General features: G+C 39.6%; 1 protein-coding gene across 15 annotated transcripts in view; it reads left to right on the plus strand.

Moving 5' to 3' along the window:
* The window catches only part of LOC129762000 (glutamate receptor-interacting protein 2), a 119,731-nt gene that overhangs the window by 27,391 nt on the left and 78,272 nt on the right, over positions 1 to 14,068 (plus strand). The gene's annotated exons all lie outside the window — the stretch shown is intronic.

A 14,068-nucleotide genomic window follows, 5' to 3' on the forward strand; every position in this document is an offset into this window, starting at 1 on the left:
CAATTTTCTAATTGTCATTTTTTGACGTGGGACTACGTCTAACCGTAATATATGGAGGGTAAAATGAAAACCTAAACACAGAACATGTAGGGAAAAATGAAGGAAGGAAGGAAGGTATTGAATTAGAGAGACTTTAAACTCTGAGAGTTCATTCGTCTCTTATAGGGAAAAATGAAAGATTTCGAATGCTTATAGCTCGAACATTTCGTACTGGATAGGAGAGATGTTTGTGTGCACCGGTGGCCGAGTGGTTAGCGTCATAACTAACATGCCGGGTGTTCGGTTTCGATTCCCGTTCTGGTCGGGGGAATTTTTCGTCAAAGAAATTTCCTCCGACTTGCACTGTGATCACGCGTATTCTAGAGCTTGCCACTCAGAATGCATTCAAGGCGTGTTATTTGGCATAGAAATCTTAACTAAGTACTAATAAAAATGACGCAAGTAATACTACGTTGAGACGGCGAAGTTCCTCTAGGAACGTTAGTGCCATTGAAGAAGAAGAAGAAAGAAGAAGAAGGAGAGATGTTTGCATCATTTGATAGGGAATATTTCTACGCATCTATCGCAACTAACAAAATGTTGTTTTTCATTAGATAAACAATTGAATAACTGTAAAATATTAGGCGTTATCTAAACGCCCTAACTGCATCGTTTTGATTGGCCCGATTTACGGTTTCCCTAACACAGCCATCAAAACCAAGCAGCCTTGGGGAAATCGGCATTGCAAATACATGCTACTTTCATGTATTTGCAATACCGGGACTTTTGTTCTCATCGAAAAATGTTCCCTAACACACACTTTAAAACACGAAAGAGCCTAGAGGCGAATGAACTGAAAAGTTTAAACCCTCTTAAAGCCAAAAAGAAGAAGAAGAACACACGAAAGTAGGGGGAGCTTTTGTTCCCACCGAAATGTGTTCCCTAATAGAGATTTCTAAACCAAGGTGCCTGGAGAAATCGGTATTTCAAATTCATGCAAGTCGGGGGTATTCTTGTTCCGACTGGAATGTGTTTCCCTAACACAGACTTCAAATCCATGGAGCGTGGGGAAATCGGCATTGCGAATTCATACAAATCGGGGGTATTTTTGTTCCGATTGAAATATGTTTCCCTAACACAGACTTCAAAACCGAGGTTTCTGTGGAAATCGTCTCTGCAAATAAATGCAAACTGCGAGTACTTTTGTCCTCGCTTGCCTTTGTGCAGAGTGGAATATGTCTGTCCTAACATGATCTTCTAAACTTAGGAACCTGGGAAAATCGTGCAGACACTAGAATCGAATGAACTTCCCAGTTTCAAGCAAATTCGAGATTCGAGAAGTATGTACACTTTTAGGATGTAAACTTCAGAGGAAAATGTAAAATAAAATAATCGTTTGATAATTTTTTTTTGTCTTTATTGGAAAGATTTTCAGCCTTAGGCTGGTTCATCAAACGTTTGATAATTCTTCCGTACATATATTTTGTTCTAGTCATCATACCAAACGTAAAAGGTCCGTCATTAAATTTACTTGTAACGAAAAACAATCAATCACAATAAATGAATTGACTTTACATGGCATTTGTTCATTTTTTTCACTCACAGAGCAAATATATTGAACTCAATTGAATTTGGAAACTGTCAAGAATTTAATCAATACAAACGAATGATTGCTAAGCTAAGGTAGTTCCACGTCAACCTTGCGGTTATATCATAGATATAACCCACTCATTATTTTTAGTGGTTAAAATAAAAAGTAAACACATCGTATTCATTCATAGAAACTTATATATTATGTTCTTATCAAATTTCATTCGTGCTGCACTGATAAAAAATGATAGCCTCTCTTAAAACGGGAGTTCAAAAAAAAATCAGAATGGTTTCAATACCTTTCTGTAAAAAAAAGTGAAGAGTGTTAAATTTTTTTTCTCACCGAGAGAATTGCTCTCTGGGCTCCCTAGAAACGGGTTGCTTGTTTCTTTCTGCTCGGTTGCTGTCAGTTCGATTGAAGATGGCGTCGAAACAATAAGCGTTCCGCGAGCGTGTTATACGGTTCTTCGAAACGCTTGAAAGTCAAGAAAAAAAGTTTACAGTAGACGCCTTTCGGGACGAAAATGTGTCGTTGTGCACTGTTTATCGGATTCTGGCATCCCGGTTCGTCAAGCGGAAGACTGGTAGTGGCCATCCGGCGAAGATCATGACGAAAATTAAAGAAGGAATCTCTGAAAAAGCTGTTCGACAACAAGGGCGGTACGAGTTTGTGTGACGCCGACCAAAAATACCGCTGCTCCCATTCCTTTATCCACAGAACCCTCAAGTAGGAGGGTATCATCTGTCGAAAGAAGACTAGGCACACGGACGACCAGATAGCGACCGTGAAATCTCAGTGGATGATGAAGAATTATCGCGGGTCGTCGTTCATGCTGGACTACGAGAGTTATTTTCCGCTGTCAAAGTCCCATTTCCGGCAATGACCGGTACTATACCAGCGACAAGACGTCCAAACCCCCTGGGGTGAAGTACAAATACAAGCAAAAGTTTGAGAAGAAAGTTATGCTGTATACTGCAAACTCCGACACAGGGATTTCAGAGTACTGGTTTGACAAGCCGAGCGGACAGAAGGTGTACCAGGAGAAGTGCCTGGAGAGGATTCTGGTTCCGTCCTTAGAGAAGCATCATTCTGATGGGAAGTACGTCTTCTGGCTGGACAAGGCGTCTTCCCAGTATGCCAAGAAGACGTTGGCGTACCTCGAGGAAAAACAGATAGCGTACGTACCCAAGGAACGGAACCCGACCAACTTGGCCCAGTGCTGTCCGATCGAGGATTATTCGGCTCCCTCAGTGCCCTGGTGTACAAGAATAAATGGCGGGCCACGGATACCAAGCAGCTGAACACGGAATTGCGGAATTGCACCAAGTTGCAGCTGAGCACGGCCCCTTTGCAAACATTTACTGAATTTCTTTTTAAAAACAATCGTTACGTTTTTAATAAAAAATACTGAATTGCTTGAAATATTTTTTTAATATATCACTCACGAAATTCTCATTTTCTATTGAACATCCGCTACAAAAAAAGTCACAGGAGGGTTGTTTCCGAAACACAATCGCCTAGTTGACGTAGGATTCCGTTAGGCTATCTGTAGCATACCGATTTAGGATATGTTTGAAAAATTACATTGTTAAAATCTTTGGTAGATTTGGTAGCCCTGCGCTACGTTTTTCAACAGGATAACGATCCGAAGTACACACCCAAGGTAATAAAGTCATTCTTCCGGTCATGTCGCATCGAACCCCTTGAATGGCTCCCACAAAGCCCCGGATATTAAGCATTTTGAAAACCTGTGGGTTTTCCTCGATGCTACGGTCAACCAATCGGGTGTCACCAATAAAAAAAAGTATTATTCAAGCCCTGGAGCGCGCGTGGGAAGTACTCGACCCACAACACCTCAAAAACCTTGTGGAGAACATGCCGGAGCACTTACAGGAGGTCTTGAAGGTTAAAGGAGATCATACCAATTCAATTGTTGTTCTTGTTTGCCTTCAGTTAAACTTATTTGAAACTTTTCTGATCTGGGCACGCTTTGATAATTGTGCCACTAGTATCCTCCAAAAATATCAAGAAGTAACTGACTTAAAGAAATTTCGATTATTATTCTGTTCCTTACACTAGCACTGCATTCATTACTTTCGTCTACACTGTATACATTGGATGTATGGGAAAAAGTGCCCGTCTTCAAAAAGTAGAAGGGTCTGAGCCTAGAGGCACGGATGCAAATTTGACGTAGGACTGTGATTTTTCGGAAATTTTTTTTTTTCAAATATTATTCTTTTTTTCTTTTTATTGTTCAGAAATCTGTCATTTCATCTCTTTTGAAACTCCAGATGGTGGCCATGAAAAGGGCCGTTTGTTATATTGGGTTGGGGAAAAAGAAATGTCTTAAATTGTCAATATATCGCAACACTTAAACATATCTTGTGTTGTACTTATCGCATTGGCTCATACTATACGGCTATTTAAAGACGACAATCTGTGCTACAAGTGTCGTTTTGATAGTGTTGTGATTGTCCTTTTCAGTCTCAAGTAATAGTGCGTCAAAGATGGAGTCCACCAAGCAAGAAATTCACCATATTTTACGTTTTTACTACCTGCGAGGTAAAACTGCAACAAAGGCGGCCGAAAAAAATCGTGTAGTTTATGGACTCGATACTGTAACGATTCGCACAGCAGAGCGTTGGTTTGATCGATTTCGTTCTGGTGTAGTGGCTGTCGAAGATACACCCCGTACTGGTAGGCCAATCGTCGTGGAAACCGATAAAATCGTTGAAATCATCCAAGTAGACCGGCATGTGAGCACGATTGACCAGGAACTGGGTATAGACCATAAATCCATTTGGAACCATTTGCAGAAGATTGGATTCCAAAAAAAGCTGGATGTGTGGGTGCCACACGAGTTGACGCAAAAAATCTTTTAGGCCGAATCAACGCCTGCGATGCACTGCTGAAACGGAACGAACTCGACCCATTTTTGAAGAAGATGGTGACTGGTGATGAAAAGTGGATCACGTACGACAACCTAAAGCGAAAAAAGTCATGGTCGAAGCGCGGTGAGCCGGCCCAAACCATCGCCAATCCCGGATTGACGACCAGGAAGGTTTTGCTGTGTATTTGGTGGGAATGGAAGGGAATGAACACTATGAGCTGCTCCACTATGGCCAGACCCTCAACTCGGTTCGGTTCGGTTCTGAGCAGCTTGATCGTTTGAAGCAGGCGATTGACCAGAAGCGGCCAGGAATGATCAATAGGAATGGTGTTGTTTTCCACCAGGACAACGCTCGGCCTCACACATCTTTGATGACCCGCTAGAAGCTACGGGAGCTCGGATGGGATGTCCTATTGCACCCACCGTATAGTCCGGACCTAGCTCCAAGTGATTATCATCTCTTCCGGTCCATGCAAAACGCTCTTGGTGATACTAAGTTGGCTTGCGAGAACTGGCTGTCTGAGTTTTTTGCAATTAAGAAGGGGAGGGGGAGTTATAAAGGGGGGGGGGGGTGTTATAATGTAGTTGCCTTCTAAATAGCAACAAGTTTGCGAACAAAACGACGCATATTTGACTTAAATCGAACAAAAAACGATACTTAGCTTTTGGCAGAAGATTCAACTAAAAATCAGTGTGACATATAACAGGGTGGAATTGGATCGGTAAACAAAAAAATATGTCGTCCTTGATAACGTCGAATATGAAGTTTCTGAGGAAGAAACAAAGAAATGTTGAAAATACTTTCGATTTCGTGATATTTTCAGGCAAAGTTCACATGAAATCATAAAGTTGATTTATGTTTAATGGATAGCTGACGAATATCATGCCAACTCGACTGGCCGTTGGCAGCACAATCTCAGATAGTAGTGAAACGTCGCGGGTGTAAAGAAATGGGTCATTTGAGCAAACTTGAAATATTTGAAAAAGAATTAGACAACTTTTTGAAAAAAGTAAAATTTTTTTTCTCAATTTTTTACAAAAATTTATAACTTAAAAAATATGATACCTACAAACTTTTTGTCAAAAGATGAAATGTAGGAAAATATTTAGGTTTTAAAAAAAATTTCGCTGAAAAAAAGTTATTAAAAAAATTAAAACTCATTTTTCTCAAAACGTATTTTTTTAAATTCCCAAAAAGATATATATGAATACTCCAACAAGTCGTCCATACATCGGAAGATGAGCACTTTTACAGGGAAAAAGTTTTTCGAATAACAACTTTTTCATGTTTTCTTTGAAAAAAATACAACTAATCCTAATTTTGTTTAAAATCAAGATAGCGATATAGTGTATTCGACAAAGTTTTAGATCTCCTTAAAACATGAGCTTTTGTCGAAGACATCAACTTTCTATCTGTTATAGTTTTTGGAATATAAGACATTTTTGTATAAAGACTCCTGAAAAAATAATGTTTTGCTCGTAACATTCTTGTGTGTAAACTCTCACGTTTGACATGTTCTTGATATATTTCGAAATAGAATAAGACAGCAGAGCATGTAAATTGCGATAATTTATACATAACAATGTTACGAATTGAATAAATTTATATATTTTTTATATATTTTTTTGAAATCTATTAATTGATGAGATGACTGTAGATCACGACGTTTCATGCAATTTTAAGACATTTAGCATTCATTTTTTTTGAAACTCCGATTGAGTGTACCTCCTCCCTTGTGTGATTGTTGTTCCTCAAACTTTGACGTCTTTGCCACACTAGTAAATAAAGTCCGATTGTGCTGTAATTTTGCATAGGGTATTTTTTTTTGCATATTTCAGGAAGTCCCGTTCAGAAATTCGAAATGACCATTTTCATTGGCACTCTAGTGTACATACATAGATAGGAAGGCTTGCGATCATCCTAGCTCTCCAACTGGATCGTTTATCTTGAATGACTGTCGGGAGCGCTAAGCACAACTATAAAGGTTCCCCTCTTCTCACAATCAGCTATTTTGTACCCACGCGAGGGGTGTAGAAACCAGAGTAGATCTCGATTTAATTCGATTAAATTTATCGCCTTCATCGGCTGAAATGCATCCTCCAAAACACCCCAGACACAAAAGGTCCGGCGACTTTTTCCGACCTTTTTCCGAAAGAATGCGCGCGCTCGGCAGCAATTCGACGTCGACCTTTCGGATGAGTAATGAGATGGCTTGGTCGTGGGTTCTGGCTGTTGCAAGAGCTGTTGGGATGAAGACATCTTGGCTGCCGAAATCTCGGCATTTATCATTCGGAAAGTGACGTTAATTAGCACGAATTGGCGCGGGTCTTTGAGTAGAGTGCAGTGCGGCATATGACGGATCGCCTGCGTGCTAGCAGCCCAATTTGTCGAGGAGAATAGTTTTCATCTCTCACTATTCTGTCCCTTTTGTTGGAGAAGGATGCAAAACAGTATTTTTTTTTGGCATTTCGAGCTGCTTCAAAACAAAAATAAAACTAACATTGTAGCGGAAAGAGAAATTAACCCTTTATAAGGCCGTGGAAACTAGTCAAGGAATCGACATGAGGAAGAACACATATTTACCTTTGATAAGAGAAACTATTAAAATAGTTGAAAAAATTGGTGGCAATATTGTTGCCATTGCCAGATACCTTTTGAATATTAAAATAGTATTCCAAGCGCGGCGAAAAAAAAAATTTTTTTGTTGGTGACAATATAGTTGCCACGGCCTTATAAAAGGGTTTAAGTATGTTCCGAACTATTTTACTTATTACAGCGCCCCTAGCGGACGGTTTCTGAAAGTTTTTAGTACTATGTATTGGCAACATTAATCATAACAACAGTATGTTTTTGTCATTCCATAGATCGAACGTGTTTTGGAAACAATCACAATGCTCGAAGAAAGGAGAACAAAATCGCGCACAGTCACTTAGCAAATCCATTGTCGTCCGCATGGAAGCTTGCTAAAGTGTGGAAAACATTCATGTAATGGTTATTTTTTCAAAAAAGAACGATTGTCAAACAATGTTGAGTAATCGGTCAGCTGTCGTCGTTTTATTGCGCGCCGAAGCAAACGTAAAGGAAATAGTTCGGTCGGTAAAAGCGTCGGAAAAAATAGTGTATTATATTTCTCAATCCGGCGACTATTGCCCAAAAACCTTGCCTATAAGTCGTATGTGCTACGCGAAGGTCAATTCATGAACGCTGCGACCAAATCACGACGATTGAAGGAAGCTAAAAACTCCTGAGTCGGTTGAAGCATCCTCATCATACTAAACCTATAACCTTTTCCTCTGATGGAAAAAACTTCAATCAGAATCAAAAGGTGAATCGAAAGAATGACAGTTGGTTTGCACCAGATCGTAGTCAGGATCCTATCGTTATGCCAACGAAGTTTTCGACCCATGTGATGGTTTTAGGCGTTGTCTCCAGCGAGGGGGATGTAATGCCCCTGTATTTCTTTGATCAAGGATTAAAAGTAACAGCTGATGTATACTTTTAGTTCTGCTGGATGTTGTTCTCCCGTGGATGAATAAGGTTCCTGTTGGCCGTCATTTCATCCTTCAACAAGACGGAGTACCTGCTCATAATGGTAAGAAAACCCAGAAATGGTCTACTGAAAATGTTCCGGAGTTTTGGGAGAAAGAAATCTGGCCCTCCTAGCAGTCCCGATATAAATCCTTTGGATTATTTTGTGTGGGGTGTGGCGAGCGGGATATCAATAGAACACCACACTTGGGTCGCTGGAAGCTAAGATCATGGAGATGATGACGTCTATGGATCGAAACATGGCAAAACGTGCATGCGGCCGTTTCCGGAAGCGTCTATCAACAGTCATCGAAAAAAGAGGCGATTTTTTTGACTGGAATAATTTACAATTCTCATATGTTACGCAAAAAATGAATGTTTTAGAAAATAAATTTTCTAAAACATGTTTACTGCAAAAATTCGCCACGCACCCTGTATTTCGACGCCAATTCAGTGAAATAATCAAAATCGTTTTTTCAGCATAATGTATTTTGTGTTTAGGAGCTGAAATTATAAACAAGAATCGCTGCGGAAGAATAAGCTCATCATGATGCGAGAAAACAGAATTTTCAAAAAGCTAGCATTTTTCATATATTCAGTGTACAAAATGCAATATAACTCAGCAAAACCCTCGATATACATCGATTGATTATTGGTTTTCTTCACAAATCATTTTATTAAAATTATATTAGACAAAACTTTTTTTTTAGATCACTGTAAATCTTGACGTGACATGCAATTTCAAGACATTTGGCATCAATTCTGTGTTTTTTCGAGGTGGTGAACATTTTGTATGGGGTAACTTTACGAAATTTTAGGGTCGATTTTATCCCATACATTCATTGGCACCCTACAGTGGTAGACATTCGTTTAGCCGCACCCTATTTTTCCTCAATATTTGTAAAAATAAGTCAATTCTTTGTACAGTTTTGCTCATAAAAGATAAAGGACGACTTAATCGAATTCATTCTAAAAAAAAGTATACATACACTTTTTGTTTTCTAAGTAATTCAAATATATGGAATCAGGGTAGACATTCGTCTAATATTTAGTATGTCCACCTCCATTTCGGATCACTTTGAAAACTCGATTTGGCATCGAGTCAGACAGCTTTTAAAGTGTTGCCATATTGATTATAGCCCAACATTCCTGAATTACTGCCTTGAGACTGGAAATGTTGTCAAATTGTCATCCGTTTGCATAGACCATCTCGGCCAAGATTCTCCATAGGTTCTCTATGGGATTGCAATCAACTGCCAGCAGGAGGACATTCCGCATTCGAGAAGCGGAATGTCCTTTTCGGCAAACCATGCCTTCGATTGCTTGGAAATGTGGATCTATGCATAATCCTGCTGAAAAAACGACATCCTCGGTAGCGATATTCTCAATACGGCCAATCAAAACGGTAATTGAAGATACTTTCCGGAGTTCATTCGGGTGAAAATGAAACAAATGAGAAGCTTGCTGTGATAGGAAACGGCTCCCCACACTGTCAAACTTCCGCCCCCAAAGTTTCGCTTCGATCTCACGACATGCCGTTGACTTAAATTGTACCAATAGCAACTGTAACAGTCCGGACTATCCAAATTGAACTTTTTTCGCCGGAAAATACAACATTTCTCTACTCTAGTTTTCATTCCATGTATTGCCGGGCGGAAATGAGATGGTTCTGGGTGGCGGTCAGTTTCGGCCTCCCTTGAGGTTTCTTCAACATGATGTTTGGTGACTGTTACAGAGACGGTTCGGATTCCTCAAGGCGAACTCGTTTTTTTTAGTAAGCTTTTAGCTGAAATATTTTTATTTTAATTTTAATTCGTATTCGTATTCATAGTTCACTTACAATTTATATTCCTTTGTTTACTTATTCGTCTACTTGTAACCGTTTTCTTAGTATAAATGTTGAGTTCTGTAAGCAGTCTTTAAGTTAGTTGTGTTCAATTTTTAGAATAATATATTACTTATAACTAAATAGAAAAAATCGTATTCACCAATCGATTTAGTTTATAAATTTCGATAAACTTTGTACTCCTGCGCTATTACTGCTGTGAATGAGGTATATAATCTGTATCTGACGTATTCACAACGAATGACAGTGAAGCGTTAGTTTCGCATAAAGAATTTATATAAATGGGAAAGAATCAGAAGCGTTTTACGTTGACGAGGGGTTTTGTACCGTTGCGCACAGTGATTCATTCAAGATGCGCGCAATATGCCTCTTCGTTACCGGAACAACCGATTCTGCCTTAATGTATGAGCAGGACATCGTTTCCTGGTTGCTTCGTGTCTTATTCGATCTTTAAGACGCAAAGTAACTTTGGTGTTCCCATCTGTTGGTCGTTATATCCCATATTTCTGGTACTTTTTAAAGAAATTCCTCCAGTTCGAGTTTAGACTTCGTGAGAGTAACACGTTTTCGGAAAAGCTCGTCAATTTCATATTTCCTTTGTCTTTCAAAGTCGGTATTTTCTTTGTACTTGTAGTGAAGGTATCTCAAAAAAAAAAAAACCACTGTGCTGTAGGGGTTATGAGTGAGGACCCTGGAGGAGGTTCCTGGGCATTTGGCTCGCGTTTCGGGCCTTTGCTCAGCGAATCAGAACCCAGTCACCAGACGAAAAAACAAAAGCAGATGAATAAGCGTGGTGGACACAGAGACGGTTCAATGGAAATGGAAATTTCAAATGAAATCCAGTTCACAAAAGTAATGCGCTTCGAGGGAAACAACAACGGACCGCGGTTCCTGGTTCTGGAGCGGCAGGATGGAGATAAGTCGATGGACAAAGTAAGTCCATTCTTTATCAAAAAAGCAATGGACACGATAACCTTGAACATAGAAATCAGCAGAATACAAAATGGCTGCCTATTGTTGAAGACTGTCGCTCGACAACAAGCGAATAAGTTGCTAAAACAAACTCGGCTTGGAGAATCGATGCAGATCAAGATCACAGAGCATCCAACCCTTAACCTCACATACCGAACGATTTACTGTTGGGACTTGACCCGACTTACGGATGAAGCAATTCAGAAGGAGCTAAAGGACGCACACGTAGTAAAGGTTGAAAGGATTAACAAGTTCAAGGACATGAAAGAGACGCCCACTGGAAATTTCATCTTGACTTTCGATCTAGGATATCTACCAAATGCTATTGATGTAGGATTTTATAGATGCAGAGTTGAATTATATGTACCTAACCCACTCAGGTGTAAAGACTGCCTGCGATTTGGACACACGAAAAAGCATTGTAGAAATCGCAACCGTATGTGTGCCAGATGTGGAGAACTTTTCCATGGTGACAACTGTTCATCCCCGGAGAAGTGTGTCAATTGCGGAAAATCCCACTCAGCTTTTGATCGTTCTTGTGAGATATTCATGGACGAAAAAGAAATCCAACGCATTCGTGTTACGGAACGAATCTCAGTTAAGCAAGCGCGAAAAAGGAGAAGGCAACAAGTCCCTCGAGCACCGGTTTACACGAGAAGTTACGCTCAGTTCACACGGACATCGGAGAATCGGAACGGAAGCCCTGCACAACCATCATCACAGCCGCAGATCATCAAGATCACCATCCATCTGTATCACCCAGCAGCAACGATAGTAACTCACTGACAACAGAACTCAGCGACAATTCAGCAAATACGACTACGACAACAACAACGACAATGACGACAGAGATAACGCCGATGACACCCGAACCACATCCGCAACGTTTTCAATTCAAAATTAAAACAGCACAATATCCTGTGTCTCTTCCCGAAGAAACAATAGGCGAACAATCAGACGAAGTAAGTACAATGGATACTGAGAGTGTTGAAAATCCTCTCCCAAATCAAGCAAGTTCTTCAGAATAATCCAATTTATTCTCCCTATCACAAGCTATCACCAATTCGATTTTATTGAATCAGAATAGTAGCTGTGAAGATGAAAATATTTAGAACTAACAATTAACTCCGATGTTATATTTCCTAATGGGTTTTAAAGTCCTACAATGGAACTGCAACGGATTTTGTGATAAATTTAACGAACTTAAGCTACTCGTTCACGAATATTGCTCAGAAATCATAAGTCTTCAAGAAACACATTTTGACCACATCAGAAAGCCTAGTTTAAAGAATTATAAGATTTACTATACAATCGATGATTATCATCTGCGCGCCTCTGGAGGTACTGCTTTGTGTATTAACGAAAAAATACAATCCGTTGAGATTGACTTAAATACTGAGTTACAAGCAGTAGCAGCACGTGTAAATTTCCCTTTCCAATTCACAATTTGCAGTCTGTACTCCACCGACCTTAAACGTTTCAAAAAACGATATAGAGCGCCTTGTTGAACAATTACCAACTCCCGTGTTAATTACTGGAGATTTTAACGCTCACAGTGCAAATTGGGGATGTTCTTCTTCCAATGCTAAAGGCAATGTCATAGAAGCGATTATAGATTCTATGAATTTGAATATTTTAAATGACGGATCGTACACTCACTTCTGTCAGGCAACCAACAATTACTCTGCTATTGATTTGTCGCTAGCCAGTCCCTGTTTAAGTATACAGTTCGATTGGAGAGTACATTCGGATTTGTGTTCGAGTGACCATTTTCCATTGATAATCGAGTCGTCATCAAAAGCTCTATCAGATCAACGAAGACCTCATTGGATCACTTCTGCAGCGAATTGGGATTCATACAGACACATTGTGTCAAACAGCCTTAATTCAGAAAATGTCTCATCCAGTTCAGATAGGGTAGAATTATTTACCTCCACTGTCGTCAATACCGCAATCTCGTCAATTCCAAAAACATCCTCCACAATTAAACGATCCAAGCCTGCATGGTGGAACGAAGAAGTAGCGGCTGCTATAAAAGAACGGGAAAAAGCACTTCGGCAATTCAATACATATATGAATTATGAAAATAAAATTGCTTATTCTCTTGCGAAAGCCAAAGCTCGCAGGATTATTCGTAAGTCACAATCGTCGTCGTGGAAATCCTGTGTTTCTTCGATAGACCTACGAACTCCATGTAAACAAGTTTGGAAAACTGTTCAAAAAATTGCAGGCAAATCTAAAAATTCAAGTGTTGCAGCCTTGAGAGTAGGCGATCGCTTAATCACTGATCCACGGACGATTGCAGAAGAACTTGGGAAATCTTTCTCTCATACGTCAAGCTCAACTAACTATTCTCCTATTTTTTTGAATTTCAAAACAATAGCTGAGGTTACTAATTATGTTGATTTCATCGACCTTCTCTCTCCTTTGAATATAAATTTCTCATATGAAGAGTTAGATTCCGCACTAAAAAGCTTCAAAGGTTCATCACCCGGTCCTGACCAAATCACATATGAAATGTTGAAAAATCTTCCAGACAACGCAAAAGTTTTTCTACTAGATACATACAATGAAATTTTTGCGAATCAATCCTTTCCATCCCTTTGGAACGAGTCGATAGTTATACCAATTGAAAAACCTAACAAAAATCCACTTCTTCCAACAAACAAACGTCCTATTTCATTGACTTGCTGCCCATGTAAGGTAATGGAGAAAATGATTTATCGTAGATTAGTATGGTATCTCGAATCTATAAACTTTTTCAGCCCATCACAGAGTGGGTTTAGAAGATACAGAAACACTATGGACAACCTAGTATCATTAGAAACTGCTAAAGGGTGTGTCACATCAAATTGCATCACGGAAAAAACGCTGTAGAAATTTAATTTTTAGGAATTATATCTTCAACTTTCGCTTTAAAATCAGATACGAGTGTATAGATCACGTTGGCCATGCTTCACTGTCAATTTTTCGTGAATTTGGAAAAATGTCGTCGAACGAAAAAGAGCGTCGTGAATTAATCCTGTGCACTCATTTCGAGAATCCGGAATTGTCACATCGGGACATCGGTAAGATGCTGGGAATCGTCCAATCCACGGTCAGCAGAGTACTAAAACGATACTTCGAGAACCTAACCATCGACCGGAAGGTGAAGAACGGCAAAAATGGATGCTCCGTCAGTGAAAAAGATCACAAGCGCGTAGTTAAGCAGTTTAGACGTGATCCGAGAAGTTCGGTCCGGGATGTCGCCAATAAGCTGAA

Source organism: Toxorhynchites rutilus, chromosome 1, assembly GCF_029784135.1.
Source record: "Toxorhynchites rutilus septentrionalis strain SRP chromosome 1, ASM2978413v1, whole genome shotgun sequence".
Classification (NCBI taxonomy): Eukaryota; Metazoa; Arthropoda; class Insecta; order Diptera; family Culicidae; genus Toxorhynchites; species Toxorhynchites rutilus.